At 42.8% G+C, this 24,321-nt stretch overlaps 1 protein-coding gene across 4 annotated transcripts in view; it reads left to right on the top strand.

Moving 5' to 3' along the window:
* Positions 1–24,321, top strand: part of LOC145528812 (uncharacterized) — a 612,770-nt gene that overhangs the window by 65,848 nt on the left and 522,601 nt on the right. For 2 of the 4 annotated variants that reach the window (XR_014070713.1, XR_014070710.1), the window contains exon 1: positions 22,791–22,977. The exons of the other annotated variants lie outside the window; for them this stretch is intronic. The gene's annotated coding sequence lies outside the window, so the exon portion shown is untranslated. Of the gene's footprint in view, positions 1–22,790; positions 22,978–24,321 lie in introns of those variants that run through there. 4 annotated transcript variants of the gene reach the window in all.

Below are 24,321 nucleotides of genomic sequence, written 5' to 3' on the forward strand. Positions count from 1 at the left end.
TGGTGTGGACAAAGGGAATACCTCAGAGCAAAGATGCCAAGAAAATGGAAGTCCGGTTAGTCTAAGAACGAGTAGAAGGAACCTGAAATGTTCAGCTTGTAGAGAAGATTTATAGAAATTATAGTAACAGACTTGGTCATAGTAACAGATGACACTTGCCCCATCTTGGGTAGAAGCAGGACCAATGGGAAAGAAGTTGCTTCATCTTTAGAGAGGTAATATATTCAGGGGTTCTGAGGAATTTGTGGTCCTGATAAATTGTTGATATTTTTATGCATAATTTGTGAAGCAACCAATTTTTATCTGAATGTAATCATTTCTTTTCATAGACACAGGTATATTAGATTTTGCTTCCTCCCCACCTCCCTCCCTCTCTTCCTTCCTTCCTTTTTTTTTTTTTTTATAACAGTGTTGGGGACATTGGGAGAGCTCAGTTTCATAAACACACAATGATACTAATGCGTGTGGAAGAAACATTGTCTGGCCCAGTAGAATCTACTAGGTCAGTCCTGAGATGGGACAAGGGGAATCTGCTGCTTGTACTACCTGAGTACATATGGCTTTAAAGCAAAAAAAGACACAGCATTCCTCATTACTGTGTCCTAGAGGGCCTAAAAACTGCACTTGTGTACTGAGGCAAAGATGCCACCTAGCATGATGTCCTACAACAGTGAACACTCAAAAATATTCAGTGATGAGAGGGAGGGGAAGAAAGAGAATGATGAGGATGATGGCTGTGAAAGCAGTGGATGGAGGTGATTACATGATAGTGATGACAATACTTTCTAGTTTTGAAAATTTAAGGAATCAATTTTTATATATTATGGGTAGAATTAGGACTCTTTGGGGAAAGGCATCATCCTGGAGCAGATTTTCAGTTTCTTTTCAAGCAGTAAATTTTTATATGATAAAATTCAACTGCAGGTTTTATCTGATAGAAGTCAGCTGTACCCTCTATTTTTTGGGCATCCTGTACACTTGTCAAAAGGCCTTGGGCATCAAAACTTGGATAGGGATTAGAGGCACTATAGCAGGCCTGGCCTCAAAAATTCAAAGTTGAAGGGCCTAGAGAGGGAATGAAACCAGAATTCTGATAAAAGAAGCATCTTAGCCTTCAAGCCAAACCACACCTAGAGCCCTACCGAGGTCCACCACCCAAGGAGTTAGTGTGTCCCCAGAATCCACCAGGAGCTCAAGGCCAGGTAGTTACGTTCTTGACATCTTGGTGCCGCCCGGGAGTGAGCCCGTCGTGTCGCCTCTCTGCTTTTCCTTCATGCTTGCTCTTCCTTTCTTCCCTCCTGGCTCAACTTTCCAGGGCTGCCCTTTCTTCCAGCACTTTGACCTACATTCTGACCTTTTAATGCTAGCAGTAGCATTAAATATCCTAATCGTAATAGATTTTACACCCAGAAATGTAATACTGCCATGGAAACATCTAAAATATGCGACATTGGCTTAAGGCTGATTGGTGGTCAGTGAGAATTACTGGAGGCTGAAAAACAAAGATTCATTCAGTACAAGCTCCTACTGGGTGCCTTGGTCAAGGTAATACAAGAAAGAAATGAGCTCAAGTGGGGAAGCAGAAATGAAAGAGCATAGAGGAACGGGTTTTTCTATTCAGACACTGTTATAAGTTTCTTTAAATAGTCCTTAGTTCTCACAAAAAATCTGTGAAATTTACTAGTGGTGTTTTTGCACATAAGGAAAAGACCTAGGGAGTAAATAATGTGTCCCAGATCAGCTAGTAAATGGAGGAACTTGGACCTGAAGTCTTGCTATTTAAACTCCAAAATTTACCTTTTCTAACAATATTCTCTGGTTAATTTTCAGAATTTGTTATGTACTCTGGCATCTGGATTACAATATTTCTCTTTCCCTTGAACTCCTTTCAATCTGGTGGGGCTAGTGATAAAGAATCTGCCTGCCTGCCAGTGCAGGAACCATCATGAGATGTGAGTTTGATCCCTGGATCAGGAAGATTCCCTGGGAGGAGGGTGTGGCAACCCTCTCCAGTATTCTTGCCTGAAGAATTCCATACACAGAGGAGCCTGGGGCTGTAGTCCATAGGGTCGCAAAGAGTTGGACACGATTGAAGCAATTTAGCATGCATGCATCTGTCAATCTGGGTGTTTAAAATATCCATCTGGACAATCCCTCCAACTCCCCAATTTGCAACTGTTTTTGCCATTTTTTATATCATGATCTTCACCTCCACACCACCTTGGTATGTTACTCACAAGGTCTCTTATAACCTTTCTCTCCTCTCATTAAAGAAAAAAAGACTTAACAAACAATTCCATTTTGCAAACAGAACCACAAAATTTCCTGCTTCCGTAAATACCACATTCTCGATATTTCTGTTCAAATCCTTCCAGTTTTTCCTTTGGTCTATCATTCCCCCACCTTGTTTCTCTTTATTAAAAAAAAAAAAAACTATCTAGGACCTGCCTTACCCAGTGAGTAATTTAAATTATTCTCTCACTGAAACTTTCAGCTCTCTTCCTGTCTGTTTTCCATGGCACCCGCTTATCAAATTTGCAACTCTAGACCAATGTAACCATCTGCCTTCTGATCTCACTCACTGGAGAAAACTGAACAGTTGCATCCATTGGTAAACTCCCAATTATGGCTTCCAGTTGTGAAACCATGGTCTCTTGGCTCCAAATCTACCCTTCTGTACTCTGCTGTGAGAAATGGCGTATCTGTGCTGGAGCTGAGACACTGAGAGCTTCATTTTCCCCATTCTGTAGTTGATCCATAACGAACACGAGGGGACTTGGATAGGAGCAAACCTATTCGATACTCCAGCTCTTTTCAGGGTAAAATATAATCTTATCATTTCAATCCATCATTTTTGAAAGTTATAGGATGAGGTACTAATGTGAGTTAAAGAGCTCTTATTTTAGATAAGAATATTAAAAATTGCAAACTTTAATGTACTCTAAATGTAATACAGGTAAATGTAATGATCTAAAATATTTAGATCTATTTATCAAGAAACATGAACTATTTTAAATTGATAAGTTAGAATGAGGCTTTTCAACAAATAATAAATTGAAAATGACATTATTTTGTGTTCGATTTTAGGATAAAATAGATATTTAAGAGTAACTTAAGTTCTGACATTTTGAACGAGTTAAAAGCCTTCAGAAGAGTTATAAGAATGGGACAAAGAAATTTTTTCCTTTGACCCTTCCAAGAGCAGGCTGAAGACATAATGCCCCATCACATTATTTGGAGGTATCTAAAATAGAAGAAAATATGTGCGTGTTTTAAAAAACCTGATGTATGGAGTTTTTGCATTTTGTGCTTTAAATAAAAAGCATTTGCTTTATTTGGTATCTTTTTGTGTGTTCTGTTTCCCCTCTGATGAGAAAACGTTTTCTCCTTCTCTTTTGTAAGCACTTTTCTGTACTGCTTTGCAGGTGTGGATAACCTTTATTTCCAATGAGTTAAAATACCACATTTAATGTAACTGTCACTCTGTTTCATCTTGCATCCTAAGTCGTGAGTACTAAGTCACTTCAGATGTGTCCGGCTCTTTGTGACCCCATGGACTGTAGCCTGCCAGGCTTCTTGGTCCATGGGATTTCCCAGGTAAGAATACTGGAGTGGGTTGCCCCTTCCTACTCCAGGGGATCTTCCTGACACAGGGATGGAATCTGCATCTCTTAGGTCTCTTGCATTGGCAGGTGAGTTCTTAACCACCAACGCCACCTGGGAAGCTCTGTTTCATCTTCTTAATCTTATTTTTTTTAAGTATTGAAACCATCTTGAGGTACTATATAAAAATCTTTATCAGAGGATGTAATTTCAGTTCAGTTCAGTCGCTTAGTCGTGTCCGACTCTTTGCGACCCCATGAATTGCAGCACGCCAGGCCTCTCTGTCCATCACCAACTCCCGGAGTCTACCCAAATCCATGTCCATCGAGTCGGTGATGCCATCCAACCATCTCATCCTCTGTCGTCCCCTTCTCCTCCCGCCCCCAATGCTACCCAGCATTAGGGTCTTTTCCAATGAGTCAACTCTTCGCATGAGGTGGCCAAAGTATTGGAGTTTCAGCTTCAACATCAGTCCTTCCAATGAATATTCAGGACTGATCTCCTTTAGGATGGACTGGTTGGATCTCCTTGCAGTCCAAGGGACTCTCAAGAGTCTTCTCCAACACCACAGTTCAAAAACATCAATTCTTCGGCGCTCAGCTTTCTTCACCGTCCAACTCTCACAACCATACATGACCACTGGAAAAACCATAGCCTTGACTAGATGGACTTTTGTTGGCAAAGTAATGTCTCTGCTTTTAAATATGCTATCTAGGTTGGCCATAACTTTCCTTCCAAGGAGTAAGCGTCTTTTAATTTCATTTTGAGGTGAAATGTGAAAATTACTATCACTTTTATGCTAAATTTGTTGCTAATGTTGACGTTTCTTAAACTTGCTAAGTTTAACCAATAGTCCATAATGGGTGTAAATTAAGCAGGTGACTATTGAAAATAAAAGGACTCTACAGCTGTTTGGTGGCCACGTGCACTCTTGCAGCTGGCTGCGTTCAGCAGTGTGGGAAATAGGGTTGTGGATGTGCTCTTTGTGTCCCTGCTACTGATACCCATGCAGACTTGGATCATTCTTGGAGGCTCTCAAAATGCTGTTTTAAAGCTTCAGGAGGTTCATGCATTCCAGGTTAAGCCCCTTTCCTAAACTGTTTTTTTTTTTAATTGAGATATAGCTGATTTACAATTTTATATTAGTTTCAGGTGTACAACATAGTGATTCAAATTTTTTACAGATTATACTCCATTTAAAGTTATTATAAATTCTTGGCTATATTCCCTGTGCTATATTATACTATTGGCTTTTATAGTTTGTAACTAAATTTAGAAAGTGGCAGAAAATGGTTAATTCCAGAGCAATAAGAAATCAGGTATTCACTTTTATTTTTTTTTTTAGTTTCTTTCTTTGACAAGAGATTTATGAGAACAGATCTACTTCTGAAACATAATTTTTATCACCTTCAAGACTTAGAGGATTGATTAAAATGATTTATCAACAAATAACCATTAAAAAAAAACTGATTTCAAATTAGTCTTCAATTTTCCTGTTATACAGCAAGTGTTTATGTCAGAAACCAGGCCAATGTTTTATGCTTTCTGGGCACCCAGGTTCTGAATTGTCTGGGGCATGTGCGTCAGTCTTGGGATTTGTGATGGCAAGCATCCTGACCTTTAATAGTAATAGGGTGATTTGATGGTTATCTGATTTCTAATGAAAGTGACTTTCAATTTCTACCTGGTGAGCTGATCAATTTGAGATGTGCTTAGCAGTAAGGAGGAAAGTCAGATTTCAGACTTTGCCCACAGTGCCTGTTGGGCTTTGTGTTGAGGACGGTGAACAGAAACCAGTCCATTTTGTGGTGAGAGTCCATTTGGAAAACTCAGAGAAAAGGCTGATCTTAGATGAAAAATGAATAAAGCCAATGACTGAGCTCAAAGACAGTGAGAAAAAGAGTAGTTAATTATAAGACTGAGTCTTAAGGATTTAATAATGATAAATAATAAAGCTTAATTTAAAAGGCATAGAATTAATCATTTTGCAGCTCAATATTCAAAATGTAAAATTATCCTATATTTTAGATAAGAAAATCATTAATTGATATATTTTGTTCCAGATAATATTTTGGGGTTTTTGTTTTGCATGTTATTGTCCTGCTTAATTTTTAAAATATTTTCTCAAGAAGGCATTGACTATACCATTATCTAGATAAAGAGACTGAGGCTTTATTAAAGCAACAAAATTAGGACCTGATACAGCAGAAATTTGAACCCAGGACATATTGGTGTGACTCCAGACCCATGCAATTTCCATTCTCTGTGTTGCCTTCCTGTAGGGCCTGGATGGTAAATTCTTGGGACTTCCATTAGAATGAGTCACGTTACTATTGTTTGCATTGCGTTAGCTCACGAATCTGTTTTTTAAGGTTTATTTTTAAATTGAAGAATAATTGCTCTATAGAATTTTGTTGGTTTCTGCCATACATCAGCACGAATCAGCCATAGGCATCTGCGTGTCCCCTCCTCCTGAACCTCCTTCCCACCTCCCTCCCCCTCCCAGCCCTCTAGGTAGTCACAGAGCCCCAGTTTAGCTCACAGATCTTAATGGCTTAACACAGTAGACCTTGATCTCTCATCATGTCAAGCCTAAAGGAGGAGGTGCCCTAGGTTTTAGTCATCAGACTCCCATTGACAGTGGCTCTGCCCACTTAAGCATGTTATTGCTTCTAAGGTTCCTGGAGGTGTGGACATTTGGCTGCCAGATTTAGCAGATACAAATACTGGATGCCGTGGGAGGAGATCACTGAGAGGACCTGACTGCTGGTTGACCTGTGAGCTGGATCCAGGCGTGGCAGGCTCCTCACCCCAAGCCTGTCCTTGGAATGTACGCTGTCTGCCACTGCCCCCACAGGGGGAGCCACTTTCAAGGGTGCAACTTGGGGAGGGAAGTGTGTTGTTGAGACTGTCTGGGTGATACATGGGACTAAACCCAGTTACAGCCTCTGTGTAAACTTTAAAGTGAGCGAGGAGATTTACTCATCCTGTGACCACCCAAGGCAGGCCAGGTAAGTAGTGTCCTTGCTTATTAAACCTGCCGCCTACCAACCGGGAGCAGGCTGCCTCTTTTTTCAGTCTGTCTTTGCCCTCTGTGCCCGGAGATTGCAAACTGACAAAAGGTGAGCCGGACAGGCGACCAAAGAACTGGGTCTTGGGACCGAGGCATCCCTGGGGGATATCCCGAGTTGGCCATCCACCTGTCTGTGGGGCGGGGTGGCTGCGTGTGAGATGCTGCAGACCACTGTGTGAATATGGGAGTGGCCCCCAAGACACTGACTGCTTTAAGGTCCTGTTTGAGGACCTGCACACGGCACTGTAGCGTGGAATGGAAGGAGATGGGGTGCTGTGTGCTGGGCTGGCCTCTGCTGAGGGCAGCTGATCTGGACACTGATACTCTACCAGAGGCTTAAGCTCAAGTTAGACAATCAGGAGGAAATCGGAGATGAGAGAAGGACTTGGAACTGTGCACTACTCTGCTGGCGTTGGGGCTGGCAGACAAGGTGGAAGAGCAGGATGAGAAGTCAGAGACCTCAGTGTGCCGTTTTGCAAAGCCAGGAGAGCGCGGACTGTCTCGGATTGAGGTGTCAGTGCTTGGGATGCTAAGAGGTGGGAACCCTGGGAAAGTGAGGGGAACAGAGAGGAGGATGTTGTGGTGATTGAAGTGAAACGGACAAGACGCTGCATGCTGTCTGCTCCCTGATCCAAAGGAAAGCCAAAGCACAGTGACAGCCACAGCGGTGGGACCGTCCTGGGTTCAGGAAGCATTGACGATGAGAGAATATGTATTCTGCTGAGCTTATTGACACAGCTGCTAGGTTCCAACAAGAGGCCAGGAAAGTGTCCAGGCCAGGTTTCGTGTGGCTGTGGAATCGGGTGGGGGTGGGAGGCGGTTGGTGGCGTTTCTCTGATGAGTGGGGGAGGCAGAGAAAATGAACAGCATGACCACACACCCTGCCCTTGGCTGTGCCTGCACAGCGGGGTTGGAGTGGGGTGTTGGGGTTCAAGGTACTCTTTCCCTCATAGATTGGGTTATTCTAGCTTGCAAGGACACTTGGCTCAAAGAGGGGGATCTTCCTGAGCACATGGGATCCTGGAAATCTGTAGAGAAGGTACGACAAATCCTTAGGGAGCTGGGAATGAAACAGGCCATCTCTTGTCTCTGAAGGCCCTGACTGGGCCTCGTTCATGGCAGGATGAGGCCAGGATGCTCCATTATGCCCCCAGTACCTGCTCTAGGATCCTCTAGGACCCATGGTGAGCCCAGAAGTGGCATAAGGTATTTATGATGTTGGGCAATCTGCTGCTAATCTGGGGGAAGCTGACAAATAAGTATGGGAAAGACCCAAGACACAGCAGGAGCTTGAAAAGCCAGGAGGCTATCCCAGTCAGCTGTGAAGAAAGAGTCTGGTGAAAGTACCCTGGAAACAAACGTGGTTTGACCTCATTGCCAGTGGGACCCTCCATAAAAGGATAGTCCAGCAACCCAAGGGCTGTGCTGCTCAGCCCGTGACAAGCCTTACAATCTGAATACCAGTTCAGCTCTGCCCCACCGGCTCCTGCCGTACCTTCTTCCCTGCCTACTCCACCAGCGGCCTCAGGGACGCAGTCCTATTGGGTGTTGCCTCCCATGCCCTGGGTTGAGAATGCAGGCTCGTTTTCCCTCCTGAGGATGAGCATTGAGGGCAGCTGGAGGCCTCATGCTGAGCTCAGTAGTCCCTGGTCCCCCAGAAATAAGTGAAAGCTAACAGCTTTGGTTGATACTGGGAGAGAATACAGGGCATCTCTCAGGAGTTTTCTGGTGCCCTTAGTACCATCAATAGTTACAGAGGGCACACGGTTGCCATTAAGGAAAGGTTTCTTTGATGCCGCATCCTGGGTGTTCTGGGCTTCCCAGGTGGCGCTAGTGGTAAAGAACCAGCCTGTCAGTGCGGCAGACTTGAGAGATGTAGGTTCGATCTTTGGGTCAGGAAGATGCCCTGGAGGGGGACATGGCAACCCACTCCAGTATTCTTACCTGGAGAATCTCATGGACAGAGGAGCCTGGCGGTCTACAGTCCAGGGGGCCACGAAGAGTCGGTGACGACCAAAGGGACTTGGTGTGCGTGCGCTGGGCATTCTCCCCTGTGAGAATATGAGATTTTTAATCTCTCCAATACCAGAGGACAAATTGAGCGCTGATATTCTACAAGGTCAAAATCTGCTAACCTCCGGTGGCAAATTCTGCCTCCAGGTCAGAGTAATCAAACCAGTGCTGAGGGGATGTTCCAGCTGGGAACCAGTAAATCTACCACTCCTGGGAAGAGTGGTAGCTGTCAAACAATATAAATTGGGAGTTGGGCATAAGGAAAGAGGAGAAGCTATCCAAGAATTGTGCTGAGTGGGTATTGTACACCCCGCACACAGTGCTTTCAGCAGCCTCGTATGGCCCGTAAAAAGGACAGATGGCTCACGGTGGATAACTGTCTTCTACCAAGAAATTGTCATTAACCACAGTGGCTGTGCCCCAAAGTGCCGTCACCGTAGATCCTTTGCTCCTGGTCCTAGGAGTAACTGTCTTCTACCAAGAAATTGTCATTAACCACAGTGGCTGTGCCCCAAAGTGCCGTCACCGTAGATCCTTTGCTCCTGGTCCTAGGAGTGTACTGTGCTGTACTACACTTAGTCAGCGCTTTTTTTCAATAGACTCCTGGCCTCTGAGTCACAAGACCAGTTTGTCTTCACAGGGGAGGGGCAATAATGGGCCTTTCAAGTGCTTCCCCAAGGCTGCCCCTGCAGTTCATGTTGTGGCATGGGATGATAGCCTGAGATCTATCTCTGTTCTCCTTCCCCACATCAGTGAAACGGGCCCATTGTATTGATCTTATAGTGCTGGCGTGTGAAGACTTACCTCTGCTGCAGGGCACTCTGCAGATGTTTCTGGAACATCTTCCAGGGAGAGGATGTGTCCTGAACCCACAGATAATTCCCACGCAGTTTTTGGGAGTCATCAGGTTGGGTATGACAAGTGTTGTCTCAGAAGCTGGGATTGATAAGGTGCCAGCCTATCCAGCCCTTAAGAATGTGAAAGAGGAGCAAGCCTTCTGGGGATTTTGGGGTTTGCTAGGACTTCCACTTCCTGTCTGGCAAAGTGCCTTCTTCCCTGAATGCTACCTGGGTAAGATGGGCAGGTGTGGGACCAGGGATCAGGGCAGGAAGCCGCCTTTGGGAGGACAGTACTGGCAAAACAGATGAAAGTGCTGGGCCTCTCCCAAATAGGGCTACCATTTGAGTTAAACATGTCTGTGATTCCATTTTGAGCTAGAAACAGAAAGAGAGAATCCCTAGGATATTGGTTCCAGCTCTGGAAAGGGGCAGAAACCCAATATACCTTCACAGGGGAATAGCTCTTAGCAGTGTACACAGCACTCCTGCCTAGTTTTTAAGTGTTAGTTGCTTAGTTGTGTCCTCTTTGCAACCTCACAGACAGTAGCCCGCCAGGCTCCTCCGTCCATGGAATTCTCTAGGCAAGAGTACTGGAGTGGGTGGTCATTCCCTTCTCCAGGGGATCTTCCAGACCCAGGGATTGAACCCATATCTCCTGTATTGCAGGCAGATTCTTTACCGTCTAAGCTTCCAGGGAAGCCCCTCCTCCCTAGAACCTCTTACAAAGGAGCAACAGATCATGGTAAGAACTCCCCTTACCATCAAAGGGTGGGTTGAGGATATGTCTCATTAACCCACCTCTGCCATGGCTCAAATCTCCACTTTGGCTAAGTGGCCTGTTTGCAGCAGAGGAGCACCCTGTCCACCACCCACTGTCCCTAGAAATGAGGGTGCCGTGTAGAGTAGGTAGAGCCTTTAAATGCCCCCACCTCTGTATCTTTGGCAGCCCCTGCAGCCTGTAGAGAGGGAGTAGGGGAAATGCCCACTGATGCCTGGTATACAGATGGGTCTGGTTGCAGCAACACAGTCACATATACTGAAATCACTATTCAGTCAAACACTGATGCCAACTGGATGAAAACAAGAATGAAGTGCAGTAGCCAGTGAGCTGAACTCAGGCAGGTTTGACTGGTGATCACAGAAGAGCCTGGGCCATACACTTTGGGCTGTTCTAAAGGGATGGACCCTGTGTCTTGGACAGTTAGAAGCTGGAAGGTGGATGATCATGGATAAACCCTCCCGCGATCAGGGTATGTGGTAAAACACCTGGGCTCCCCTGCTGGAGCCTGAGGCTGTCCTCACGGTCTTTTACATCGTGTCTCACAGGCGCTGACACCCTCGGCAGTCAGGATGCTGATGCCCTGGTCTGATTGTGAGTGCTAGCAGCTGACCCTTCGGTAGATACGGCTGATTGGGTGCATAGAAAGAACACCCACTGCAGCTCCTGGTTGGGAGGGCATAGTGCCAAGGATGCCGAATTGTCCTTGAAATATGGTGACTTGGTTAATGCAGTTAACGGCACGGCCTGTGTATTCTAAGTAACACCCGAGGCAACTGCCAGTGGAGTCTGCGGCCATACATTAGAGTTTCCAACCAGTGAAGGGTTGACAGATTACACTAGCCCCCTTCTCCATGAGTGAGTTCTCTAGGTATGCCTAGGTTTGTGTGGACACCAAGTCTGGCTTAATGCAAGCTTTTTCCTGTCACCGAGGAAACCAGGCTGCTACCACTAGGGGATTAAAGAAGCTGAATATCATGTGCAGATACATTGTCAAATGGATGGTGATCAGGAATTAAATTTCAAAAGTCATGATATACAAGACTGGGCAAAAGAACGTGACATTGAATGGAGGGTCCACCTCCCTATAACCTGCAAGCAGTAGAGTTGGTAGAAAGGAAAAATGGAATCGTAGAGCAGCAGATTAAATTGCTAACAAGTAATCGCCTTGGTCATGTGGACTAAAGGACTATCCCAGGTTTTGACACATTTCAATGATCAGGCAGACTGGGGCCCTTGGCTGAGACGCCCGATACCATAAAGGTCTGCGTGTGATGGGAGATGGCCATTGTCCTGACTCTCATTGAGGGTCAGTGTGCTCTGCTGCTGAGAACACCACGTTCTGTCACCCCTGGGAAAGGCGTTGACTATGGGGATTTGCAGTGTGCTCTCCTGTGAGGTTGGATGAGTTACTTAGAACCTCTGGGTGAGAGGGGAACTACTCAGTCTCCATTGGGAGACTGCTGTGAACTGGACCTGTTGAAATGCACTATACCTGGAGTGGAGCACACACCACTGAAAGAAGGGAGAAGGTGGGGATCCTGGCCTGGGGCATCCCGCCCCCAGCCCATCTCCTCATACCTGACAGTCCTGCCTCCCCCTCCATAGTGTGTGGTCTGCACAACCAGGGCAAGTTCCTAAAGCCTCAGCCACATTAACATCTCAGGACCAGGCCTCAAGTGTAATTTTGGTAGAAGGAGAAGACATCCCCATACAAGTTCCTACTCAATATCTGTCTTTTCCACCTTAGACTTCTGTTCCTTATAGTGCACATAGAAGCTCTTACTAAGTTCACCCCGCAAGCTTTAAATGGTAGCCAGAGAAGCCTGTCCTTACTGAGCACTGAAATGTCTTAATGAGAAAGGCTGTCCTGAAGATGTGATGGTCTTGGACATTACTGCCGCCTCACCAAAAGGCACCTATGCCGTTATCCAAACAATGCTGTTTGTTCATCCCTGATGAATATGGCAATGTATCATCTTTATTAAATCACATGAGAATACACGTAAATGCCCTCAGTGGTCTGACCTCTAGTGTAGGGCACTTATTAAACCAGTGATTCAGGTCATGGTGGGAAAAATCATTACTTATTTTGGGAATCATTATTTTAATCTGTGTTTTCTCTTGCATGTACCTGTACCATTCCTATGGGGTCTGCCTCCGTGGTAGCGAGATGGCCACCAAACAAGCCATCTCTGTGCTAATGAGAGCCCTCGCTGACAAGCTCAGGGCACTTTTTGAAGAGGGAACCAGTCAGGAGTGGGGAATGTTGGAGAAGGTCATTGAGAGGGCATGTCCCATGAGCTGGGCCCGAGTGACTGGAGGCTTCCACCCCCTGCCCTGTCCTTGGACTCTGTTCTGCCCACCATTCCCACAGTGGGAACCAGGGTCAAGGACACTTGTTGAGACCATCTGGATTGTATATGCGACTGAACCCAGTTAAGCCTCTGTATAAACTTTTAAGATTCCAACAGGTGGGTGCAGAGAGCAGTTTGTCTTACCCAAGACAAGCCTCATGTTTAAGTTCCTTTGTTTAAACTTCTAGCTGCCCGCCTGGAGCATTCTGCCTCTTTGGTCTCTCCTTGCTCTCTGGGTACTGGGCCAGTTTGTGAACCAGCAGTCACTAGTTGAGTTTGAATTTCAGATAAATGATGAATAGCTTCTTTTTTAAGAAATTGAAATATAATTGATTTATAATGTGCTAATTTCTGTTTAGCAAAGTGATTCATTTATATATATACTTTTAAAAATATTTTTTTCCATTATGGTTTATCACAGAATCTTGACTATAGTTCCCTGTGCTATACAGTAAAATCTTGCTATTTATCCATTGTGTGTGTGAATAATATGCATATAATAGTTTTCATCTGCTAATCCCAAACTCCTAGTCGATCCCTCACCCACCCCTTCCATCTTGGCAACCACAAGTGTGCTCTTTACGTCTATGAGTCTGTTTGTCTCAGAACAGTTCAAATAACTTCTTAGGATAAGTATGTCCAATGCAATATTTGGGATATTTACATTTTTGATGCGTTTTATTTGCTAAATCTGGGAACCTGAATGTCAGTGCCCCTGATAAATATAAGTAAGTCCCAAATATTTCTTGGGACATGCTTACACTGAACCATCATTTGTTGTTTTTCTGAAATTCAAGTTTAACTGGATGCTCTGCATTTTATCTGGCAGCCCTAATTGACCTCAAATGGAAGATGGAATGGTGGATGAGCATGGAGCACCTCTTGGAAGGTGTTTATAGGCCAGGTCTGAAAGTGGCATACCTCAGTTCTGCCCATATTCCGTTGGTAACAATCTGTCTGTGTTATAGTCTCACCTAGATGTAAGAGCTAGGGGTTGAAAATGTAGTCATTGAGCAGACATTTAGCAACAGTATTATGCATGGAAGGCTGGCACAAGTTGTAGACAGCTAATCATTTCTGCCTCAGCACATGGGCAGATATCACATGCCAGATTCCAGGTGGGTCTGTGTCTGCATGTGGAGGCAACATGTCATAGTAATCGAGCACTTTGTCCAGACAAATCTAGACTTAAACCATAGGTCATTTCCCAACTAGCTGTATAATATGTGGTTTGGGCAAGTTGCTTTAACTCACTGAGTCTATCTTTGCATTGATCAAATGGAGATTAAATAGAGCATCTTGTGAGAGTTCTTATGAGGTTTAAATCAGATAATCCATGTAAAGTGCTTTGCACAATGTCTGGGAGCACATCATGGAAGCTACTTCTTCTCTGGGTCATAGATATTGTCATTCTGTTTACTTTGTATCTTTTCTGTTCCTAATTTTTCTGATGTCTTGTTCAGTTGCCCAGTTGTATCCGACTCTTTGTGACCCATGGACTGCAGCAACCCAGGCCCCCTGCCCCTCTCCATCTCTTGGAGTTTGCTCAAGTTCATGTCCATTGCATCGGTGATACTGTCCAGCCATCTCATCCTCTGACACCCTCTTCTTCTGCCCTCAATCTTTCCCAGCATCGACTTTTCCAATGAGTCATCTGTTTGCATCAGATGACCAAAATACAAGATTCTGATGTCTAAGAGAAGGTAAAAATTAGTTTCAAACCGACACTGTAGAACTGGTAAAGCCTGGTTTTTAGGTGCTTATTTTGTGAATTATGGCAGAAAACAGAATTATAATTAAAAAATATATAAAGGTGGTAAAAGTTAATATGCTTTGTGTTGATAATAATTAAAAACTATGGAGAAGCTGAATATCTGCTTGGGTAAGGAAATATTTTCAAGACAGGAAAACTGTTAAAAATGAATGATAAATAATGAGTATGCATTACTTATCAGATATAAATATTTACCTAGTTTATTCATACACACACAAATTGTTACTCTGACTTCTCATTGCACTGCCTTATAACTTTTTCTGAGCATGCTTAGTGCTTAGAACTAAAATTATGTCATTCTTCAGAATGATGGGTCTTATGAAGATTTATCTGTCAAGTAGCCAGCTGTGTAATGGCAGGTCATTCAGATTCTTCCTCTTCTCACTTTAATTTACTTTCGAGAGAGGAATGGTTGGCAAGGTTTAAGCAAGCATGATAAAGACTAATTAAAGAGTTGTTCCTCAAATCTCCTTGAAATTAGAGGTTGATTCACTGAAATAATTCATATTTCATAACCCAAAATAAGCAAAACTTTGAATCTTTGCAAGAAAATTGAAGAGCTATATGGATTACCCAGTTCTTTGCTGTGGAATTGTGCAGTTGAATTTAGAATATAATAGAATTTGTGTTTCCAATAAAAGCAACTCAGAACAGCTTTGCATCATAAAACTAAATTAGACCATAACTCCCTCTAATTAGTTTGGATAGTAATATTTTTAGTCCTTAATCACACCTTTTAGTGACGAATTCTGAAGTCTTTAGAATAAAGGTCTATTGTCTTACATCCTTGGAGGGGTAGTTCTTGAGAGGGGGTGGAAGGGTAGTTCTTGAGAGGGGGTGGAGGGGTAGTTCTTGAGAGGGGGTGGAGGGGTAGTTCTTGAGAGGGGGTGGAGGGGTAGTTCTTGAGAGGGGGTGGAGGGGTAGTTCTTGAGAGGGGGTGGAGGGGTAGTTCTTGAGAGGGGGTGGAGGGGTAGTTCTTGAGAGGGGGTGGAGGGGTAGTTCTTGAGAGGGGGAAGAGTGACACAAGAGGTGATCTAAGGAATTTTTTTCATTGTTGAAATATGGAGCTATTTTATAACTACTTGTTCAAATTTTTGCCATGTACTGGAGCTGCCTTTTCACGCCATCCCAGGGTGTAGAGACAGCAGAAGGAACACTGCCCAGAGGGACCCCAGAGAGGAATGACCCAGGCAGGAAAGGTGGTTCATCTGTAAGATTCATTGGCCTGCCTTTGCTAGTGGCTCCCACTACTCACTAGGGCGTTTCTGTGATAGCGTTCCTTCTTTGAAATGGGCCAGAAAATGGATGTTGTGGAGAACCATAAGAAGTGGCAAAGAGGTGACTGGACTACTCAGAATGACTTGAATTGAGGCCGGTGAATTTTATACACATCACCCAGTTGTTTGCATCAGCCTTTCATTTCATTTCCAGAACCTAGTTTGTGAGTTTTTAAAAATTGAATACTTAGAAGTATGATATAACTGCTCATATATATTCTGAATCATGATTAATGGCAGAACATATGATAATGGTCATATATTTCATTTTCTGGAAACTTCGTTAAAGTTATGAATATCATTTGTAAAGTTGTACAGATATCCTGTGGTGGCAATAGCTGTGCTATGGGGAAAAGCCCTTCTCTCAGATGATTTTCTATATCTGCTCTCCTCTTTTCAAGAACTTGTCAACATTTACAGATCAATTCTTTATTGTGTGTAAAAGCCATATCACGTTCCTTATTGTAGTCTTCAAATCTGTCTCCCCTTGATACCTGCTATTTCCTAGGCTGAGAAAAGTGTCGTTAGACTATCACCAAGGTTTGGTTGCAGCACTTTAGAAGCAGTGAGGAGATGTGAAGATGGTGAAGCGATTGGAGCATCCTCAGGGAGATATTTAGATGGAATCTCTGAGAGTATGTTTCAAACCAAAGAAAAGAAAAGTGAGACAGAAATTATTCTTTGATTTCTGTTCAGTGTAAATCTCAGGACAGGCTTATCAAAAGCAAGTTTTTTGCTTTGCAGTTAAAGGCCTGAGTAGAACAATGGGACTTGAATCTTCTCAGCAGTGACATTTTCATCAATGACATTAAGAATGTATTGAAAACCTGAAGGGCACATGAGAACAAAACAGAGAATGTGTCTGTGGATAGGGTGAGGTGGGTTTTGAGGATGGAAACTGCTTGGAGGGCTGGGGTCAGATGTTCTCAGAAGACTGGCAGTGATCCCTTTAGACATATTTATAAAAAATGGTGAAAATTAACTAGGCAGGCTTATCTGTTCCTATTGCCCTAAATGAGTTTTATCTTCCAAATATGTTTAAACAGTAGGTAGCTAGGTTGGGAAAGGAGGAGCCCTAGTGATAAATGTGCTTAGTCTTCTGTTTTGTTGTTATTGAAAAGTTGAATTAAACCACAGATTCTGGGCAAATCATTTTAGTATGATTAAAAACATTCATTATGTTTCCCTCCTAAAAGCAGCTTCCCTAAAGCATGGAAAAATGTTAAAAATGCATTCACATTAAAGTCTGATTCTTTTTCTAAACTGGAGGACACAAAAGCACATTAAAATTTTTTTCCAGTGAACAGTCATTAGAATAATTAGGAATTTGCTGGTGATGAGTGTCTAGAGGGAACATGACCCTACCTTATCTTTTAGTTTTCTTCTCATAAAAACAACATTTGGTGATAACCCAATCCCTGTGATTGCAATAGAAAGTTTATAGCAAGTAAAGTCCATGGACATTGAGGTTGACTTGACCTTGAAGTAACAATTCCACATTCCTACAGTTCATGAAAGGGAGGAAAAAACTTTTAAGTACATGATTACTTAGACCTTGTTTGTGAGTTATTGGTCTCACCTGTATTTCTGTATGTCCTTATTTCTTTTTGTACCATTTCATGTCTCAGCAGCACCTTTACCATATTTTTATTACATGTTATGTGTAGAGCATTGTTTTTTTTAGTAACAAGTAAGATGTTCTTCCTCTCCCAGCTGCAATCCAGCTGAGGTCAGATATTGACTGGTGGATCTGTAGATAGCATTATTAAAGAAATATCAGCTAGGAAGAGGAAACACCCCCTGAAGTTAATGGATTAGCATAATAGTTTTCTCTGACTCATATAAATTCCAGAACCCTTTGTGGTAGACAGAATAATGCCCACCCTCACCCCCCAAGTCCTAATCACCTGAACCTTCCATGGCAAAAAGAACTTTGAAGATGTTACTGAGTTAAGGATCTTGAGATGGAAAGATTACCCTGGATCATCTGGGTAGGCCTAGTGTAGTCACCAGGGTTATTCGAAGGGAAGGAGGGAGGCATGACAGATGCAGAAGGCATGTGATGACAGAAGTAGAGCGTCCAAGAGAGAAACTGAAAGATACTATGCTGCAGGTTTTAAAACCTGGAGGGTGGGTCCATGAGTTATGCAGATGGTCTCTACAAGCTCTAAAAGGGAAAGAAACATTCTCCTCTTGAGTCTCCAGGGAGATACAACCCTGCTGAACCTCTGTAGGACTTCTGACTCCTGAAATGTAGGGGAATGCATTTGCATTGTTTTAAAAAGCCGGTAAATTGGTGGTGATTTGTTACAGCAGCCACGGGAAACTAATATACTTTCCATGTGGTCATCCAGGGACCCAGTCTCCTTTTTTAAATTTTCTTTTTTGTTTGTTTTTTGCTCCCACCCCATGCGTTTCTCTACCAGGAATTGAACCCCTGCCCCCTGCCTTGGCAGCGTGGAATCTTAACCACTGGTCTGCTGGGGTGGTGCTCCAGTCTCCTTTCTTTTATGGCTCCACCAGACCCCAGGCCCTTGGAGTCTGCTACAGTCAGCCAGTAGGTGGAGAAACGATGAAGGATGGTAGTGGGAGGTTTTTTTGCACCAGGGTGATATGTGGCAAACACAGTTTATATTCACATTCCATTGTTTTCACTCATGCCAAGATGTCATACTGACTGAAATTCTCTTTTATACTTTATGATCACTTTTATCAGTCTGAGACTCTTCTTTATGTCATTATACACTCCTGTCCATGCAGCTGCTCATGCTAGACATCTGGTAGTCATTTTTGATACCTCCGCCTCTCCTCGTCTCCTACTTCTAATCTGTTACTGAGTCCTGGTGCTTCTACCAAACCTCAAATGTATCACTTTACCTCATCTCCACTGCCACCATCCTCTTCCACATACCCATGAGGCTACAGTCAGTGTGGCTGTGCATTCAGGAAGACGATGAAAACTGCTTGGTGAGTAGGTAGTCTGTTTCTGCAATAGATGCCAAACTGAGTAATCAGCTGCTGGTCATTATTTTTTCATCATAGCCATAATTTGATATTGAATTTTAAATAACTTTAGCTTTTCAAAGTGTTAAATATTGTGAGGGTGAGTCTTGGTGTTTTCCTCATTTTAAGGATGCGTTAAAGGTCTGTAGTGACCTCAAGCCCTTGAGATGAAGGCAAAAAGATAACGAGCAAATTAAAAAAATTACATTCATGCCTCTAATGGTAAATTAACTTGACTGATATGAGCCAGGAAGCCTGGGGTAGAAGTGAACAAATTCAAATAATTAAGTTCACGCTCTTTCTGAGAAATGATTTTGCCTTCATGTCTCAGCACTATTGATGAGATATGTTGGGCCATGAGCATCAGCCTTGCTTATTACTTTCTTCGGTGTATTGAACAAGTTAACGCCCTGGGGAGCATGTGAGTAGATGCTGTGAGCCTTGAAATATTACTCTGCCACACTTTACCAGATGAGTTTGATCTGAATACCAGATGGTGGCACCTCATTTGTATCTTCACAAATATGTGATTCTTTTATTTTTTTCTAAAGAAGAAATATGCATCATACTGATCCCAGAAAAATATAAAAGTGATTGTATTTTTCTACAGTCTTGCCTCATCATTCTGTTTTAAATAAGTCATATTACAACATTTCTTGTTCAGTTGCTCTGTAGTATCTCTTTGCAACTCCATGGACTGCAGCATGCCAGGTTTCCCTGTCCTTCACTATCTCCTGGAGTTTGCTCAAACTCATATCCTTTGAGTCAATGACAACCATGTATTACAACATATATGTTTAATGTATATTTTAAGATTTTAAAATACTATTTTGAAATATTCCTATATTTTTTATGCTATCAAGTGACATGTGTTCATACTAAAACAAGTAGAAGGAATAGGTAAAAGAGTCCATCATACTGATTTAGAAAATACTCAGTTCAGTCACTCAGTCATGTCTGACTCTTTGCGACCCCATGAACTGCGCAGCACACCAGGCCTCCCTGTCCATCACCAACTCCCTGAGTTCACCCAAACCCATGTCCATCGAGTTGGCGATGCCATCCAGCCATCTCATCCTCTGTCGTCCCCTTCTCCGTCTGCCCTCAATCTTTCCCAGCATCAGGGTCTTTTCCATTGAGTCAGCTCTTCGCATCAGGTGGCCAAAGTATTGGAGTTTCAGCTTCAACATCAGTCCTTCCAATGAACACCCAGGACTGATCTCCTTTAAGAAGGACTGGTTGGATCTCCTTGCAGTCCAGGGACTCTCAATGAGAATCTTCTCCAACACCACAGTTCAAAAGCATCAATTGTTCGGCGCTCAGCTTTCTTTATAGTCCAACTCTCACATCCATACATGACCACTAGAAAAACCATAGCCTTGACTAGATGGACCTTTGTTGGCAAAGTAATGTCTCTGCTTTTTAATATGCTGTCTAGGCTGGTCATAGCTTTTCTTCCAAGCAGCAAGTGAGTGTCTTTTAATTTCATAGCTGCAGTTGCCATCTGCAATGATTTTGGAGCCCCCTAAAATAAAATCTCTCACTATTTCCATTGTTTCCCCATCTACTTGCCATGAAGTGATGGGACCAGATGCCATGATCTTAGTTTTCTCAATGTTGAGTTTTAAGCCAACTTTTTCATTCTTGTCTTTTGCTTTTATCAAGAGGCTCTTTAGTTCTTCTTCACTTTCTGCCATTAAGGGTGGTGTCATCTGCATATCTGAGGTTATTGATATTTCTCCCGGCAATCTTGATTCTAGCTTGTGCTTCATCCAGCCAAGTGTTTCTCATGATGTACTCTGCATATAAGTTAAATAAGCAGGGTGACAATATACAGCCTTGATGTACTCCTTTTCCTATTTGGAACCAGTCTGTTGTTCCATGCCCAGTTCTAACTGTTGCTTCCTGATCTGCATACAGGCTTCTCAAGAGACAGGTCAGGTGGTCTGTATTCCTATCTCTTTCAGAATTTTCCACAGTTTATTGTGATCCACACAGTCAAAGGCTTTGCCATAATCAATAGAGCAGAAATAGATATTTTTCTGGTACTCTTTTGCTTTTTTGATGATCCATCAGGTGTTGGCAATTTGATCTCTGGTTCCTCTGCCTTTTCTAAAACCAGCTTGAATATCTGAAAGTTCATGGTTCACGTATTGCTGAAGCCTGACTTGGAGAATTTTAAACATTACTTTACTAGCGTGTGAGATGAGTGCAATTGTGTGGTAGTTTGAGCATTCTTTGGCATTGCCTTTCTTTGGGATTGGAATGAAAACTGACCTTTTCCAGTCCTGTAGCCGCTGCTGAGTTTTCCATATTTGCTGGCATATTGAGTGCAGCACTTTCACAGCGTCATCTTTCAGAATTTGAAATAGCTCAGTTGGAATTCCATCACCTCCACTAGCTTTGTTCGTAGTGATGCTTTCTAAGGCCCACTTGACTTCACATTCCAGGATGTCTGGCTCTAGGTGAGTGATCACACCATCGTGATTGTCTGGGTCGTGAAGAACTTTTTTGTACAATTCTTCTGTGTTTTCTTGCCACCTCTTCTTAATCTCTTCTACTTCTGTTAAGTCCCTACAATTTCTGTCCTTTATTGAGCCCATCTTTGCACCAAATGTTCCCTTGGTATCTCTAATTTTCTTGAAGAGATCTCTAGTCTTTCCCATTCTATTGTTTTCCTCTATTTCTTTGCATTGATCGCTGAGGAAGGCTTTCTTATCTCTCCTTGATATTCTTTGGAATTCTGCATTCAAATGGGTATATCTTTCCTTTTCTCCTTTGCTTTTCACTTCCCTTCTTTTCACAGCTATTTGTAAAGCCTCTTCAGACAGCCATTTTGCTTTTTTGCATTTCTTTTTCTTGGGGATGGTCTTGATTCCTGTCTCCTGAACAGTGTCACGAACCTCCATCCATAGTTCATCAGGCAGTCTGTCTATCAGATCTAGTCCTTTAAATCTATTTCTCACTTCTACTGTATAGTCATAAGGGATTTGATTTAGGTCATACCTGAATGGTCTAGTGGTTTTCTCCACTTTCTTCAACATAAGTCTGAATTTGGCAATAAGGAGTTCATGATCTGATCCACAGTATTTGGTCCATATTCTTCTATAAATATATTGATGTATCCTTCTCAGGAGCCCACCTTTTAAAGTATTCTTACCTGTACCCAAGATGCTATACTGAAAAACCATTTTCTTCAGACTTGGTGATCTTCTTATCAAACGCCTTCGTATCCACTTCATTATAGGATACTCCCGTGTACACAGTTCTTATGCTAGGTATCTGGTAGTCATTTTTGGTTCTTCCCTCACTTTTACCTCCCACATCCAATCTGTTAACTGAGTCCTGTTGATTGTAACTATCTTTATCCAGTTTCTTTCATCTCTGTTGCCACCACCTGCTTGCTCGTCCATGCATGTATTTCTTCCTGCCTAAAATACTTCCCTTTCTCCATATCCCTGTCCCTAGCTCTCCCAAGGCTACTTTCTTACTCACCATTACCTTCCTAATAACTATTTGCCCTTTAGATTTCATTTCTTGGTATCGTTTCTTCCAGGAAGCCTTTTTGGATTAATGCACAGAGACTGCCTTCTGTATGCTGTCTTAGCACCATATGCATATCTCTGTCATACAGCTTAATACCACCGTATTGCATTTTGTTTACTTATCTATACTCTTCACTGTGTTCCTAATGCTTAAAAAATTGCTCCCCTTGCAGGATGGTCATACATTGTTGAATGGATGAATAAATAAAGTAGGAAATGAAGCTGAATGGTTAAATGGGATCAGTTTTGACCTCTGAGAACTGTATCGATTTTTTAGTAAAGGAGTGATGTAGAAACACGTAGCTTTGGAACTGGCAGTATTATGGAGGACAGATTGATAAGAAATGAGATAAAGTAGAGAGTCCTGAGATTGTTGCTTGATCTCAGAGTGAAGTAATGAGGACATTGACTTTTGTTATTGGGAATAAGAAGGTATGAATGTGAGAACGCTCAAATGAATAAACAAAGACTTGCTCCTGGTCACCGTGGGGTTAGATAATATAAACAGAACTCTCATGGTTCCATTCCAAATAACAGAGAGAGGACATTTCAAGAGAAGAGGTGTGATGGTTACCAGCTGGAAGGACACTTTGAGGAAAAAATGTGGACAATCACTAAACGTAGCCCTTTTCTTTCCTGCCACCTGCTCTTCAGTAATGTAGCTGCCTGGTTGAACTCCTTCTGTTCGGGTTACATGTTGTGGCCAGCACAGCAGGTAGGGATCGAAAGTGTTCATCGCACAGTTTGGGAAAAAGAAACTGGAGACAAAATTAAAGGTTTAAAGATGGGACCAGGGGACTCAAGACCTCTTGGGTCAAGAGCCCTGTTCCTCGGAGCCACATCACTTTTATTTAGTGTCTTGGCAAGCAGAAAGTATCTGTTGTGCTACGATGAAGTCAGCCTCCTGTGTCCCCGGTCACGTCTCCCGTTTTATTGATTACTTCAAACTATTTTTGTTATTTTTTTTGTACAAGAGGTATCACCTAGCTGGAGGTCATGGACCCGCACGTGCCTTGGGAAAACACCTCAGTGTGTGCACAAGCAGCGCTCTGGACTTCCACTGCCCCAGCGCTCCAAGGCCCACACTGTGTTTTCTCTTAGCTTAGCAGGGCGTGATAACCCCAACTGATCAACCGGATGTACTTTTATTTGGGTTATGCTGTACTGCTGCATTTTGCTTTTATTCTTTTCCCATGGTGATTTTCTCATGGCTTAGCCAGAGCCACAGGTGGCTGACTGTTGACCCCTACAGTTACACAGACTTCCCAGGGGGAGGGGAATCTCACTGTCCCTCTGGGTGGTGTATTTATTCTCCCAAGAGCTGCTTTTTGTTTTTCTTAGTTTGCATTTTAACACAGATTAGTTTCAGAAGTAATATAAGGAACTGCACACAACACAATCTGTCATCCAAAAGTTGGAAAACAGAGCCAGGAAGTTAATTCCTGGTGTTTGCAAATACTGAGGAAACACTCCCAAACAACATATGTACTTGTATGTAGGTCATGCAATGGATCATAATTATAAACAATAACATTTTTAGCAAAAAGGAAAAAAAGATGTCAACAGAAAGCCATAATTAATGAACAAGTATTTAAAATTGGCTTACTATACTCAATGTATTACTGTATTCAAACAATATATTGAATGTATAACTATATATCAGTAATTACTATTGTGTAGGATATGTGTGTGCAAAGAGTATTGTTTGATGTATGTGTAAGGAGTATAAAGAGTAATCTTTGCTCTCATGGAGCTTATACAGATGAGAAAGTAAGTTGTAGTTTTGTGGAAGTATAAATAAAAATACGACAGTAACTGATTTAATGTGTAGTTGTATGATTAATTAAGGCTTTGAGTTTTAGGTAGCAAGTCAACTCAAGGAGGAGAAGGCAATGGCACCGCACTCCAGTACTCTTGCCTGGAAAATCCCATGAACAGAGGAGCCTGGCGGGCTGCAGTCCATGGGGTCACTGAGTCGGACACGACTGAGCGACTCCACTTTCACTTTTCACTTTCATGCCCTGGAGAAGGAAATGGCAACCCACTCCAGTACTCTTGC

This window comes from Giraffa tippelskirchi, chromosome 12 (genome assembly GCF_054371585.1).
Source record: "Giraffa tippelskirchi isolate mGirTip1 chromosome 12, T2T-mGirTip1v1.2.pri, whole genome shotgun sequence".
NCBI classification, from domain to species: domain Eukaryota; kingdom Metazoa; phylum Chordata; class Mammalia; order Artiodactyla; family Giraffidae; genus Giraffa; species Giraffa tippelskirchi.